A 16,239-nucleotide genomic window follows, 5' to 3' on the forward strand; every position below is an offset into this window, starting at 1 on the left:
GATTGTTATACGCAGAACAGTATTTTCCAAGGTCTGGAAATAAAAAACAGCACAGTAGAATTAAGTGTACTGGGGCAAAACATTACGAATGTGTGAACAGATGCAACTTTCTTTATTCCCCATGACTTCAAGGGGGAGGGGTTAATCTTGCTCATTAGGTCTTTTGCGTAACCTAGTCATGGGCTAATTTTTTTTTTTTGTATGGAAAGCAACAAAGAGAGCAGAAACTATCTTTCCCAGGAAGTTCCATATGTGCTTCTCTTCTGAGGAAATGAGGGAAGTCTAGGGGTGTGAACCTGATGGGTTCTCTGGTTGTCCTAGACCATTCTACAGTGGATTAACTTGGCTGTTGAGCTTGAGTGCAAGCCTGGGGGAGGGGGGTGGTGCATGATGTGGGAACGGGGTAACATGGAGGGAGGAGCTCTCTGACTGTATCAAGAGAGAGATAAAAAGACTTTTAACCAGCTACTCATAATGGGAAACATTCAGGGAAGAAAGAGTTAGGTAAAGGACGTGTTTAGGTATGTTTCTGTGGAATTCTGTGTAAGACTCTTGTGCCACCACTTTAAGAACCCCATAGTTAAGATCAACCCTGTCCTTCATGCTTTCAGAGACAAGGCTCATGTACCTGCAGCTGGAATACCACATAGAGACTGGACACTGTGGGACCCTGGGAATTATATTTCAGAAGTAAACATAAGAAGAGCAATAGAAAAAGTTCATAAAGCCCATTTCACAGAGAGTAGAGCAGGGAAGGCTGAGGATGGAGCAGAGGAGGTAAAAGAGGATCATGCCATAAAAGGCATTGGAAGCAAGGTTGAGGAGTTTAGTAATTAACTGTTGGGAATGGGCAATAGGAAGACAAGGAAAGAAACCCAGGATCAGTTTGGCATGTCAGGCAGATTACTCTCTCTCTGGGGTCCAGAATAAATAGGAGGGAGGCAAGACTGAAGACAGTGAGATGATTTGTGAGGGTATGTAGCAATCCTTAGAGGGCAAATATTATTGCCTTAGATTTCCAGATGCAGCAGCAGAGCTCAGGGAGGTATTTGGCAGTAAACAGAAAGGATTGGGACCCTGGATGCTGGATCCAAAGTCCAACCTTTTCCTTAATAGAAGTATTTCCCTTTGTACTAGGCTGTACTGTTGTTTGAAGGAAGAAACTGAGTCTTTCTATTTTTGGGTTACAGTGCCTGCTCTGGTTATCCATTAATGCTTAACTAACCATGATGAAAGTTAGTGACTTAAAGTCATAGCATTTATTTCACTCCTGTATCTGCTATGTGAGCAGGGTTTGGCAGACAGCTCAGTCCTGATCTCCTCAGCGACACCTCGGGTGGTTTGAAAGCTGGGAACTTGGGATCACCTGTGGGCTTATTTGCACACGTTTGCCAGTTGATGCTCACGTTGCCTGGAACCTCAGATGGGGCTTCGGGCCAGAGCACCTCCACATAGCTTTTCTTTGTGTTCTGTCCTGTTAGCTCCCACGTATATAGCTTAGATTTTTTTCTCCTTTCCCCCAAACTGGCTTTCTTTCAATAGTGTTTACATTAAAAGAACATTTAAGAGACTATATTCTCTATGGAAATTTGTTTTTTTTAGAGCTGCTTACATGATAGTTAATTTAGAGCCACCTTGTGGCAAGAATCGGCATTTCACATTTGTACATTTTTAAAGAAAAAATAAGTAGTTTTAAAAGAAATCCATTGGATAGCAAAATAAAAGGTATTGATGCTGTATACAAACCAGATAATATGGTTTCTGAGATGTATAGTATTAATTTTAACATTAGCAAAAATTATTCTAGGCTTTTTGAGAAGCCTAGATTAAAACTTGCAAAAGATAATACATCCACTAATGAGTTTATATTTAAAATGCTTCATTTCAAGATCCCAGTTGTCCCTGTACTCTTAATTTCAGCACTAATATGGGCCTTAAAAATAAAAATTTAAAAAGTATATTAAATTAGGTTTTTTATTGATTTCTAATTTTAATAAAGCTTAAATTTTATATTTCAATATATTTGCATAACATCAATTATAATCATGTGTCAAGAATCAAGAATATTAAATTTTATTTTTTCGTTCAATCTTTACATTGACATCTTTGCAAATTTTTCTCATTTTCTTTTTTAGACCTTGGCAATTCACTAAACTCTTCTTTCAACTAATTGCCAAATTTCCAAGTTTATCATAAAACCTTCCCCACTTAATTGAATATGGTATTAAACATATAACTCCTGATGAGTAGTCATAATGGACATTCAGGTATGAGAAGCCATACCATGGTAGAGCTTTCATTCTCTTTCCCCTCTCCACTGGCACTTTGAAAAGTCGCTGGGAGCACAGAGGTTAATTCAGCATCTTACTAACTGCCTTTCCCTTCTCCCACCCTTTTTTACTTTCCTTCATTCTTGGTTTCCAAATTTCATCTGACAGTGCCTAACTAGTAGTGGTGGGTCAGAACCGATGGTGATGGTGTAGGTGTTGGCATGAAAAACAGCAGGGAGATCTGGAATCTAAATATCATAGTCAGGAGGGCAAGGAGCAGTTAGCAGAAAAGGCGAGAAAGGGAAAACACTGGACCTTGCTGTTACTCCTCCCTAGCAAAACCCTCTCTTTTTGCCTTCTGCTTCCCTTCTCACTTAGCCGTAGATTTCTGCCTCTCAAACCTTCTCTCATCCAAACTTTAGTCTTGATTATTTTCCTTTCACAAGCTCTCAGTTTACAAATCACTCTTAAAAGAGTGGTTCTCAAGCTTTGGATCTCAGGACTGCTTTATGGTGTCTAAAATTATTGAACCCCAAAGAGAACCCCACAGAGCTTTTGTTTATGTAAGTTATACAGCCTTGAGCTGGAGCAGATTTGTATTGGTTCATGACAGCACTAATTAAAATTTCAGGAATTTGGTTAGGTGGTTGTTTAGCAACCAGTTCACAAGTTGAATTCCATAAAATCGTAACTCAATAAATTCTATTTATTATAAATATAATAAGCCATTCAAAACTCATTACTTTCTAATTATTTTAATATTGTTTGTATTCTGCTATCATTGCATCCATTACATTTATACGGTGGAAATGTGATATAGTGATATGCTATTTGCATAGGTCTTATAGACAACACATAGTAGACTTGAAATGTGCCACAGTACTGCTCTTTACAATTGGCAAACACTGCAAATCAGGGCTTGGTTTATTGTTTTGTTGATTAGCTAGATTTAATAATGTGTTAAAAAAAAATGCCGGACAGGCAGATTAAACTTAAAAATATTTTATATCTAGTAATGAAACTAAAAATTTCAATTTAATGAATACAGTTTTTATAAGACTGAGAAAAAGTCTAACAGTAGATCACCTACAGATTTAATGACAATCAGTGTGTTGAGAAGACTTAGTGGATCAGGATGCAATTCTATCTCTTAAGTAATGGTTGAATTGCAAAAATAGGTTGGCTAGAGATACAAGAGTTAGGCAAAATCAATAAAGGAATGCTATGAGACTCAATTAGCTCTATGGAATTTACAAGACAGAGGATACATATTTTATTATCATTTGTAGACTGTGGGCTATATATCCTTTGGGCTATATATCCTTTGTATCAATAAAATTTATAGTAAACTAATGTATGTGTATATAAACACTTATTTTTCTTCCTGGAAAGCTGGTTGTTATAGATTTACCAGCGCTCCAGTTTTTATACCTATTGCTATTTACCATATTATAAACTAAAACTGAGAAATTTTAAAAAATATTTATTAATGTGTTAAAAATAACAATAAACTCATTTTTTTGAGAAAAATACTGTATTTTATAAAACAAACAAAAAAAATAGTGGAAAGAGTGGCATTGTTTTACATTTTTGCAAATCTCATTAATAGAGGACACCTGGATTCTTCTATATGGTTCAGTATCCTATTTGTTTTATATAAATAAAGAGTATTTTAATAGCCTTTCAGGTGATTTTGAATATTCTTCTTTGATACCACTCCAAAGCTCAAGTGATAGTTTACTGCAAGTCAGTTGTAATGTGGCATATGAAACTATATCAATGAACTGTTCATTTCCTGTTAGAATTTTTTTGAACATTTACTTGTACATATTTGTGGCGTATACTGTGTTGTTTCAATACATGCATGTACTGTACAATGATTCACTTAGAGTAGCTTGTATAGTTTTGTACCCACTAGTCCTCCATTTGTCTACATTGAACCTGTATCATTCTGCCTTCATGTGGGTTACTTGAACATTTATTGTAATTCCATTTTGATTTATGCATAGTGTTGTTGAGTGTATTCCTTATATAGCATTTTTAGTGGTTGCTCTAGGTATGACATTATTTACACATAACTTACCACAGTCACTTTTCCAGTTTGAATCCTTACCTTTTTTGATATCCCTTTACCCTCGCCTGGTGTAACTAATGAATTATTTTAAATAGTTCCTCTACATACGTTTAGAACCACCTCGGTGTTTCTGATTTTACTTCAACCATCAAATATAGTTTATAAAACTCAACAGGAGAAAGAATTGTATTATATTTACCTTTTTTCTTTTTTCTTTTTTTTTTTTTTGCTTACTGTCATGTTTCTTTATTTCTATTTCAAAATTCCTTTTTAAATCATTTCCTTTCTATTTAGAAAACTTCCTTTAGTCATTCTTTAAGGATAATTCTGGCAATAAATTCTCTTAGTTTTCCTTTATCTGAGAATGTCTTGATTTCCTCATCATTATTGAAGAATATTTTCATTGGGTGAATGACTCTAGATTGCTAATGGTTTTCTTTTATCACTTGAAAAATACTGTGACATTTCCTTCTGGCCTCTGTGGTTTCTGATGAGAAAACCATTTCTGTTTTCTGTTGCTATTTGAATTTTTTTCCCCTTATAGGTAAAATGTTCTTTTTCTCTGGCTGCTTTCAAGATTTTTTCTTTGTCATTAGTTTTCAGAAGTTCAAATAAGATGTTTCCTGGTGTGGATTTCTTTGGGTTTATTCGATTTGGGATTCGTTCTGCTTCCTGAATATATAGAGTTCTATCTCTTGTCAATTTGGGAAATTTTTGGTGTGAACTTTTTTAGCACTGCCCTCTCCTTTTGGGACTCCAGTGACACAAATGTTCTATCTTTTGTTTTATTTCCACGGTCTTGAGGTTCTGGTCTTTCCCACCTGCCTTTGTTGTTGTTCAGACTAGGTGATTTATGTTGTTCTGTCCTCCCATTCACTGATTTTTCTTTTGTCTCCTCCATTCAACCTTGAACCCATCCACTGAGGATTTTATTTAATTATAGTATTTTTCTGTTCTAATTTCCATTTAGTTCTTTTTTATATCTTCTATTTTCTTATTGATACTTTCTATCTCTTTGCTAAGGCTTTCTGTTTTTTATTTGTTTCAGGTGTGTTCATAATTACTCACTGAAGCATTTTTTTTTCATAGATGCTTTAGAAATCTTTGTCAGATAATTCTAACATCCCTGTCATGTCAGTGTTGGCATCTATTGATTATTTTCTTTCATTCAGTTTTGAGATCTTCCTGGTTCTTGGTATGGCAAGTGATTTTCAGTGGAAACCTGACTTTCTTTGACACTAGCAGGAAAAATAATGGGGGGGGGTGCTGCCTTATTACTACCAGGTGGGGATGGAAGTCTAGATTCTCAACTCATCCTCCATCGGCACACAATGGTGTGCTTTCATTATCACTGGGTGGGGGTGGGAGTTGGCTTCTCATGTGGTCTCCACTGACACCACAGTGGGGTGTCCTCATTACAGATGGGCAGTGGTGAACACCCTGACTCTTCACAAGGCCTTCTGTGATCCCAATCCAGTGCCCCTTTACTGCTGGCGGGGGAATGAAAATCCCAGCTCCTTTCTTGGCCTTCTCTGACACCATTCTGGTGGGGGTACTGGGGCATAAGCAAGGAAGTCCGGGCTCCCCACTCAGCTTTTGCTGGCTTGGGTGAAGATGGGGGTCACAGTTCTTCTGTGGTATTAGGCTCAGGAGAATGGTTACTGTGTAAAGTTTTTCAGTCTTGCTAGGTTGCTCCTTTCTTGAAACTTTGGCTAGAAAGAGCAGTTGGATTTTTTTTTTTTTTGCCTGTGTCTGTTGGTATTTCTGGATTACCAACTTCTTCAACTCCAAGTCTTGGATTTTTAAAAGAAAACTTTAGACAAATTACATTTAGCAGAATTTATTTGAGCAAAGGATGAATTATGAATTGGGCAGCACTCAGAACCAGAAAGTTCAAAGAGCTCCACTCTGCAGTATGAGCAGAAGCAAAGTAGAGAAATCACCTAACTGCTTACAGGTAGGTGTCTACCTTATTTGGGCACAATGTGATGAGGCGTTTACCTTATTTGGCATGGTCTGATCAGTTGGCTGCTTGTGATTGGCTGAAACCCAGCTGTTTATTTTATTCCTAGTTAGGTTTCAGTTTGTTTACATACTACGTTAGGTTGCAGTTAGTTATGTAGGGACTCAAAGTATGGGGACAGCCTCGGGCTAATGGGCTTCTGCTTATTTAATCTAACAGTATATATAAGCAAAAACAAAACCTGGGGAATTCATTACTATGTTGTTGTTCCTTGGGTCTCCTTGTCCTTAGCTGATCTGTCTTTTTCTCTCCATCTTTGAGGGTTTTTTTTATGTTTTTTCATATATAATGTTCAAGGTTTAAAGTTGTAATTACAGGAGAAATAGGGAAAAGTACATCTACTTATTTTTCATGGAGGTAGAAGTCCTAATTTACTTAATTTTTTTCCAATTTACTTTTAAAAATTCCATTTCATTACTATGTGAATAACAAATTCAGAAAGGGAGGAAATATAGAAGCAGGAGAAGCAGAAGACCAGTTAAAAAGTTGTTTTAATCAATCCATTAGAAGATGATGTTGACCTGTATGAAGGTAGTGGCAGTGGAATGGAGCAAAGTGTATGTTTCTGCTTATATAATGATAAACTATTACTTAAAATTTACTTAGAAGTTTTTTCATTCAACATATATTAACTGAGCACATACCATGTGTTCCTGTACTTTTAGACTGCAAATCTTCAAGGGTGGAGGCAGTGTAGAATACATCATTGAATAATTAGTATTTACACATCATCTGTCATATACAAGGTGCTAAGTAAAAGTCTGTCCAATGGATGAATGAGTGAATGGACAGAAAAATGAAATGCTTAAGCTGATGCTCTGAGTTTCAGAATGGGGCATGACTTTTCTAGCAGGGAGGTGGGGAGAGAAGGCAAAATAATATAGAATGTAGTGGAGAGGATAGTCTTGGAGAAGGAATAACATGGTAATAGTAACTTCCACTTATTTAGTATCTGCCATGTGCCTGGCACTATATTAAGCAGTTTGTGTTGTCCCATTTAATCCTCAAGTAACCCTTCAAATGATGTTCTTATTCTGTTCTTACAGATGAGAAAATGGAGTGTTTCTATTGCTATGTCTTTTTAACAAATGACACCAAAAACCCCATTTATTATGCTCATGGATTTTGTGGGTCAGGAATTCAGACAGAAATGTCTTGTCGCTACTACACAATATCTGTAGCCTCAGCTAGAAGATGTGAAAGGCTGGGTTTGGGATCATCTGAAGACTCATCCACTCACATGTCTATCAGCTGATGCTGACAGATGGATGCTGAAGATCTTTGTGATATTTTCACATGGGTTACTTTGCACTTTCCAAGAGCATGCTGGATGAATTACAAAAGTGAGTGTTGATGTTGACAGTGAAGAGAGAGAGAGAGAGAGAGAGAGAGAGAGGGAGGAAGGGAGAGAGAAGTGTCAATTTTTGGGACTAGACTCAAACATTATGGCAGCATTAACTTCTGCCACATCCTATTCATTGAAGGACTATGAGGAATGCCCACTTTCAAGGGGAGGGGAATTGACTCCTTCTCTTGATTGGTGAGTGGCAAAGTTTGGAAGAGAAACACTGCTGTGGTTACTTTTAGAAATTATAATTTACCACACAGAGGCTCAGAGAGGTAAATCATTCTTCCAGTCAGACAACTACTAAGTAGAGATTCCCTGGTTGGAAATCAGGTCTACTTGTCTTTAACTTTGTGTGCTTATTGCCATTTGACCATATTGCACATTAGAATGTTATAGAATCAGTAATTTCATTATTTATTTATTTATTTTAAAGAAAATGTAATTTTATTAATATAATTTTTTTTACATTCTATGATGTTTTTGAGCAGGTGGGAGGGAGGGGGAGAGTGGAAAGGGGAAGGAAATGGGATGGAAAAAGGAGGAAGGAGGAAGGGCAGGATTGAGGCCTGTGGCACCCCCCTCATTCCCACAAAGGAGACCAGGGGGATTCCAGTGGTGGCTTGTCATTGCCAGGCTGGGTGCAGATGTCAGGAGGGTGTGGCAAAAGCCCTCACCCTCACCACCCCAGTTTGGCAACAAGGGGACCTTCTTGCTGTGGCTTGGTGGTCATTGCTGGGCTGATTGCTCATGTCAGGGGATGTGGCTGAGGCCTGAAGCCCCCCACCGCCCTGTGTCAGGAGAGCTGGGGGTGCTTCCTGAGGTGGCTTGGTGGTTGTCACTGGGGTGGTTGCGCATGTTGGGAGTGTGTGGCCAAGGCCCTTGCCCTCTACCCTCAGGACTTGTTGTGGGTATCAGGGGGCATGGCTGAGGCCCCTGGCCCTCCCCCGTTTCTGGCTTGGTAGCTCAGAGGACTTCTGGTCCTTCTAGGTGTTACAGGTGTTCTTTGGTGAAATGAGACCTTTACTAGTTAATATCAAACTTTGTCTCTGGTTGCAAGTTCTTTGTTTTTTCTTTCAGTTCCGTGTTAGATTATTTGCTGTTCCCACCACTTAAACTCTGTACTGGAACTAATTTGTTGTCCTTTGGTTACTTCTAAAATGGGGGAACTTCCTGTGGGGACCAGTACTTGAAGTCTGTGGTTGAGCTACATTGCTGCTTTGCTGCTGACTCCCTAGGGAAGGCTTTTTGTGCAGCTCAGGTTTTAATGGTTGACTTTGTAGGTACTTCCGGCTCTTGTGTAATCTGGTACACTTAGGTTGTGTAGAAAATATGGTCTGGGCCTGAGTCTTTTAATCAAACTGCACCCCATGCAATTCTATATTCCTGACCAGTCTCCTCCGAGTGGTACTACACTGACTGGGGTGCAGATCACCTGTCCTTGCTGTGCCCCGGTGGGCCTGTCTCCCCCACCACCCATGCTACAAACACTTCCCATGGGATGGGCTGTGTGCCAGTCCCTTGTGATGACTCACGGGCCTCTGAGTGGCTCCTTCTTTTCAGTTGTTGCGGCTCCTCGCTATTATGTGGGTCCATGGCATCCCTATTAGTGGTCTGACTGGACTGGGGGCCACCAAGGCTCACTTCTTCCCTGCTGCCTCCAAGCACTTCCATCCGAAGGGCATCGCTGTGGCTTTTGCTACCTCCTGCTCCATGCACACAGCAGCTCCAGCCTGGAAGCAGCCGGGACTTGAAATGGTCAGAGCGATTCTTTCTTTTTCTCATCATGGCTTCTCCCACCTTCATGCAGTCCATAGGTCTCTCCTCATCTTCTGCTGAGCCCTAGCAGCCCCAGCTTGGTGGCCATTGCTTTTTTATGTTTGTAAATTGGTTGATTTGTGGGACAGAGTGATGCTGGGGACCGTCTATTCCACCGTATTGACCGGAAGTCCCACACTATTTTTTTTAAAAAGAACAATTATTGTGGGAGATAAGCAAGGACAGTTATATGAAGAACTACAGTTCAGAGTTTAGAGTAAATATCACAGAATATTCCCTGAGTTTGAGATTTGCAGATCACTAAAACAAGAGTTTTTACCCAATTTTTGTAACTTCTAATGGTACCTATTCACTTCTTATCTTAAATTATGTCACTTGTACACGTATCTTAATACCACCTCCCCCAAACATACACTCTGGCTGCTTGTTTTATTCAGGGTAGGATCTTTGTCTATTGTGATTCATTTTTCTAGCCTGATACAGTGTATTATGAGAACCTGGTTCATAGTAGACCCTCAACAATGCTTGCCGAATGAGTAGGCATGAGTTTATACTAGCATAAAGTAACAATAACATTGTTACTGTTGATTACATTAGGTAATTATAGTGAAAGTGCTTTAAAACGGTGAATGTCAAACACACTTTGTCATTAATATGGTAATGGTGGATTCAGTTCTGGAGCCTCCATACACCTATGAGGAAGACATGGAGATGTTTAATTCTTGGTCTTTGACCCATGGAACAAATTGATATTTTAAAAACAAAGACAAGTAATGGTCTGCAAATCAAAATAAATGTAGGATTGGGTGATAAGATTTCCCTCTCAGTCTGTCAGTCTGTCTATCTATCATCTATCTATCTTTTATCATCTTTCTATCATCCATTGCCAATTTGTAATTTTAACATAATTATATAAATGAGATCATGTTATGTTTAATATTTCATATGTTGAGATCTTTCCATGTGAGTACATATAGACTTATCGCAATCTATTATATTGCAATATACAATTCTGTGATGTGACATACTATATTATATTTAAATATTTCCCTATTTATGGACATTAGGTTGCTCCTTTTAAAAAATTGTTTCAATTATAAATAATGCTACAATGGCATACTTATGCATAGCAAGAATTTCTATAAGATGGATTCCTAAAAGTGAATTACTGAGTAAAAGGATATGCTTGTCTAAAAGTTTGACAGACACTGGCAAATTACTCTCTAAAATATGCTTCTACTAATATTTACCCACATCCCTGTCAATGCTGACATTGATGTGCTTAAACTAGGAAATTGTGGCATAAGTAGGTCAAAGAGTTTGCATGTCAATAAAGGAAAGATTTTTGGATTGACATCTGGTTTAAAATTCTTACTCTGCCACTAAATAGTTGTGTCATCTAGGGTAAATCACTTGTCCTTTTTAGCCTTGATTTCTTCATCAATAACATATGGGCAATGATAATAACCTTCCTGGATTGTTGAAAAGAGTAAACAATATAGCTACGTTTGTAAGATGCTTGGTGAAATACTTGTAGTTAAGAATTATCATTAAATTATTTTTCCTTTCCTTCATCAAATTTTTATTTAAATATATTACCTCAAAATATAAGCTTCATTTGGCCCTTACACAACTTATTACTAAGTCCAGATTCCTTAGTAAGTTTTCAGAAGAATAGCATTTCTTCTGAAAAAAATATATATTTGGAAGAATGCATTTTGATTTTGTTGACTTTAAAAATCCACACAACCTGGAATATAGTCATTTTTTAAAACTTCCTTTGAGTTGTTCTCTTTGACCATATAACAGTATTATAACAGTAGTCATTATGTTTCCTGATGTATTTAGGTGTTACAAAATGTATTTTAACAGTGCTATATCATAATAATCCTGGAGAAAAACTATAGTTTCCCATATTTGATTTTCATAGCAGATGTATTGCTTTGGAGAGACATTTTTAATAGTGGATGTATTGCCTTGGAGAGACATTTTTATTAATATAAAATTTTCTCAAAAAAAGAGAACAACTTTAAAACTTTGCAATTATATTGTAACCTTTGATTGTGTTGCTTGGGCTGAATAAAATTGTTTGGGTTGTAATGAGTTTTAGAAGAAATGAAGAGAATGGAGGAATTGAAAAATGAAGTATATCTTTTAATTGCAAAGAGACTATGATTGTTTTCTTTCCAATCTAAATCAAATTATTGTGACAGTGGTTTCAGGCAATTGGAAAGAGGAATTACTGTCTGGAAATAATGACCTCATTATATAACCAAAAAGTATAAGTAGAAAAAAACCTTTAATTGTTTTTCTACTGAAATAAATGGTTTAAAAGTAAAAATATTTTTATTGTTTATCTGTAGAATTTATTTATTTTTCTGAAAATAATATATAAGAATTAGAAGACAAGTTGTCTGACTCTTTATTAGAATTTTTATTTGCGCCACCATGAGATATAAACTGGGTAAAGGAAGTGAAACTCTCTCTCTCTCTATATATATATATAAAATATTCCATATATATGTATTTAGGGTAGAAGAAATGTTTATGACTTTAATGAATTTCTTTTCATTCAAACTGTCCATAAATTACTTTTAAACTTTACAATCGAAATGAATATAATTTAAATCTTTATGAGTATAATCTGCATTTTTATATTATACACAGTAATACAAACACAATCTTAGTACACACACGCACAAAAACAAATCAAAAACTACATTGTACATAGGATGTTCAAAATAAAAGGATGCCTTTAAAGGAAGCATATGCCATCATGTGCCATCTGAGAGAAGGAATACTTTCTTTTTTTTTTTTTTAATTTTTTTTTTTTTTTTAAATTTTATTTTGTCGATATACATTGTGGCTGATTATTGCTCCTCATCACCAAAACCTCCCTCCCTTCTCCCTCCCCCCCTCCCCCCCAACAATGTCCTTTCTGTTTGCTTGTCGTATCAACTTCAAATAATTGTGGTTGTTATATCTTCTTCCCCCCCCCCCCCGGTTTGTGTGTGTGTGTGTGTGTGTGTGTGTGTGTGTGAATTTATATATTAATTTTTAGCTCCCACCAATAAGTGAGAACATGTGGTATTTCTCTTTCTGTGCCTGACTTGTTTCACTTAATATAATTCTCTCAAGGTCCATCCATGTTGTTGCAAATGGCAGTATTTCATTCGTTTTTATAGCTGAGTAGTATTCCATTGTGTAGATGTACCACATTTTCCATATCCACTCATCCGATGATGGGCATTTGGGCTGGTTCCAACTCTTGGCTATTGTAAAGAGGGCTGCGATGAACATTGGGAAACAGGTATACCTTCGACTTGATGATTTCCATTCCTCTGGGTATATTCCCAACAGTGGGATAGCTGGGTCGTATGGTAGATCTATCTGCAATTGTTTGAGGAACCGCCATACCATTTTCCATAGAGGCTGCACCATTTTGCAGTCCCACCAACAATGTATGAGAGTTCCTTTTTCTCCGCAGCCTCGCCAGCATTTATCGTTCATAGTCTTTTGGATTTTAGCCATCCTAACTGGGGTTAGATGGTATCTCAATGTGGTTTTGATTTGCATTTCCCGGATGCTGAGTGATGTTGAGCATTTTTTCATATGTCTGTTGGCCATTTGGATATCTTCCTTAGAGAAATGCCTACTTAGCTCTTTTGCCCATTTTTTAATTGGGTTGCTTGTTTTCTTCTTGTACAGTTGTTTGAGTTCCTTATATATTCTGGATATTAATCCTTTGTCAGATATATATTTTGCAAATATTTTCTCCCACTCTGTTGGTTGTCTTTTAACCCTTTTAATTGTTTCTTTTGCTGTGCAGAAGCTTTTTAGTTTGATATAATCCCATTTGTTTATTTTTCCTTTGGTTGCCCGTGCTTTTGGGGTCGTATTCATGAAGTCTGTGCCCAGTCCTATTTCCTGCAGTGTTTCTCCTATGTTTTCTTTAAGAAGTTTTATTGTTTCAGGGTGTATATTTAAATCCTTAATCCATTTTGAGTTGATTTTAGTATACGGCGAGAGGTATGGATCTAGTTTCATTCTCCTGCATATGGATATCCAGTTGTCCCAGCACCATTTGCTGAAGAGGCAGTCCCTTCACCAGTGAATAGGCTTGGTGCCTTTGTCAAAGATCAGCTGACAGTAAGTGTGTGGGTTGATTTCTGGATTCTCTATTCTATTCCATTGGTCATTGTGTCTGTTTTTATGCCAGTACCATACTGTTTTGGTTATTATAGCTTTGTAGTATAGCTTAAAGTCAGGTAGTGTTATGCCTCCAGCTTTATTTTTTTTGCTCAGCATTGCTTTGGCTATGCGTGGTCTTTTATTGTTCCATATAAATGTCTGGATAGTTTTTTCCATTTCTGAGAAAAATGTCTTTGGAATTTTGATGGGGATTGCATTGAATTTGTATATCACTTTGGGTAGTATGGACATTTTCACTATGTTGATTCTTCCAATCCAAGAGCATGAGATATCTTTCCATCTTCTTGTATCCTCTCTAATTTCTCTCAGCAGTGGTTTGTAGTTCTCATTATAGAGATTTTTCACCTCCTTGGTTAACTCAATTCCTAAGTATTTTATTTTTTTGGTGGCTATTGTAAATGGGCAGGCTTTCTTGATTTCTCCTTCTGCATGTTCACTATTGGAGAAAAGAAATGCTACTGATTTTTGTGTGTTGATTTTGTATCCTGCTACTGTGCTGAAATCATTTATCAATTCCAGCAGTTTTTTTGTAGAGGTTTTAGGCTGTTCGATATATAGGATCATGTCATCTGCAAACAGGGACAGTTTGACTTCATCTTTTCCAATCTGGATGCCCTTTATTTCTTTCTCTTCTCTGATTGCTCTGGCTAGTACTTCCAACACTATGTTGAATAGGAGTGGTGAGAGTGGGCATCCTTGTCTAGTTCCTGTTCTTAAAGGAAAAGCTTTCAGCTTTTCCCCATTCAGGATGATATTGGCAGTGGGTTTGGCATATATGGCTTTAATTATGTTGAGATACTTTCCCTCTATACCTAACTTATAGAGGGTCTTTGTCATGAATGAGTGCTGAACTTTATCAAATGCTTTTTCAGCATCTATAGAGATGATCATATGGTCCTTGTGTTTGAGTTTATTAATATGGTGTATCACATTTATTGATTTGCATATGTTGAACCAACCTTGCATCCCTGGGATGAATCCCACTTGATGGTGATGAATAATTTTACATATGTGTTGCTGTATTCTGTTTGCTAGTAATTTAGTGAGGATTTTTGCATCTATATTCATCAAGGATATTGGCCTGTAGTTTTCTTTTTTGGTTATATCTTTACCTGGTTTTGGTATCAGGATGATGTTTGCTTCATAGAATGAGTTTGGGAGATTTGCGTCCGTTTCAATCTTTTGGAATAGTTTGTAAAGAATCGGTGTCAATTCCTGTTTGAATGTTTGGTAAAATTCTGCTGTGAATCCATCTGGTCCTGGGCTTTTCTTTGTTGGGAGCCTTCTGATAACAGCTTCAATCTCCTTTATTGTTATTGGTCTGTTCAAATTTTCTACGTCTTCACGGTTCAGTTTTGGGAGCTTGTGTGTGTCCAGAAATTTATCCATTTCCTCCAGATTTTCAAATTTGTTGGCGTATAGTTGTTTATAGTAGTCTCGAATGATTCCTTGTATTTCAGATGAATCAGTTGTAATATTGCCTTTTTCATTTCTAATTTTTGTTATTTGAGTCTTCTCTCTTCTTTTTTTTGTTAGCCATGCTAATGGTTTGTCAATTTTATTTATCTTTTCAAAAAACCAACTTTTTGATTCGTTGATCTTTTGAATTGTTTTTTGGTTTTCCATTTCATTCAGTTCTGCTCTGATCTTAATGATTTCTTTCCGTCTGCTAACTTTAGGTTTGGATTGTTCTTGTTTTTCTAGTTCTTTAAGGTGAAGTGTTAGTTTGTTCACTTGCCATCTTTCTATTCTTCTGAAGTGAGCATTTAATGCAATAAATTTTCCCCTCAATACTGCTTTTGCAGTATCCCACAGGTTTTGGTATGATGTATCATTGTTTTCATTAGTTTCAATAAATTTTTTGATTTCCTGCTTGATTTCTTCTTGGACCCATATGTCATTAAGTAGAATGCTGTTTAATTTCCATGTGTTTGTATAGTTTCCAGAGGTTCGTTTGTTGTTAATTTCTAGTTTTAATCCATTGTGGTCTGAGAAGATACATGGGATAATTGCAATTTTTTTGAATTTATTGAGACTTAATTTGTGACCTAATATGTGATCTATCCTGGAGAATGATCCATGTGCTGATGAGAAAAATGAATATTCTGAGGTTGTTGGGTGGAATGTTCTGTAGATATCTGCCAATTCCAATTGGTCTAGAGTCTTGTTTAGATCTTGTGTTTCTCTACTGATTCTTTGCCTAGATGATCTGTCTAATATTGACAGTGGGGTGTTCAGGTCCCCTGCTATTATGGTATTAGTGTCTATTTCCTTCTTTAGGTCTAATAGAGTTTGTTTTATAAATCTGGCTGCTCCAACATTGGGTGCATACATATTTATGATTGTTATGTCTTCTTGATGGATCAGTCCTTTTATCATTAAGTAGTGTCCCTCATTGTCTCTTTTTATGGTTTTTAGTTTAAAGTCTATTTTGTCAGATATAAGAATAGCTACTCCAGCTCGTTTTTCTTTTCTGTTTGCATGGTAAATCTTTTTCCATCCTTTCACTCTTAGTCTGTGTGAATCTTTATGGGTG

The sequence above is a fragment of the Cynocephalus volans genome, chromosome 15, assembly GCF_027409185.1.
Source record: "Cynocephalus volans isolate mCynVol1 chromosome 15, mCynVol1.pri, whole genome shotgun sequence".
NCBI lineage: Eukaryota > Metazoa > Chordata > Mammalia > Dermoptera > Cynocephalidae > Cynocephalus > Cynocephalus volans.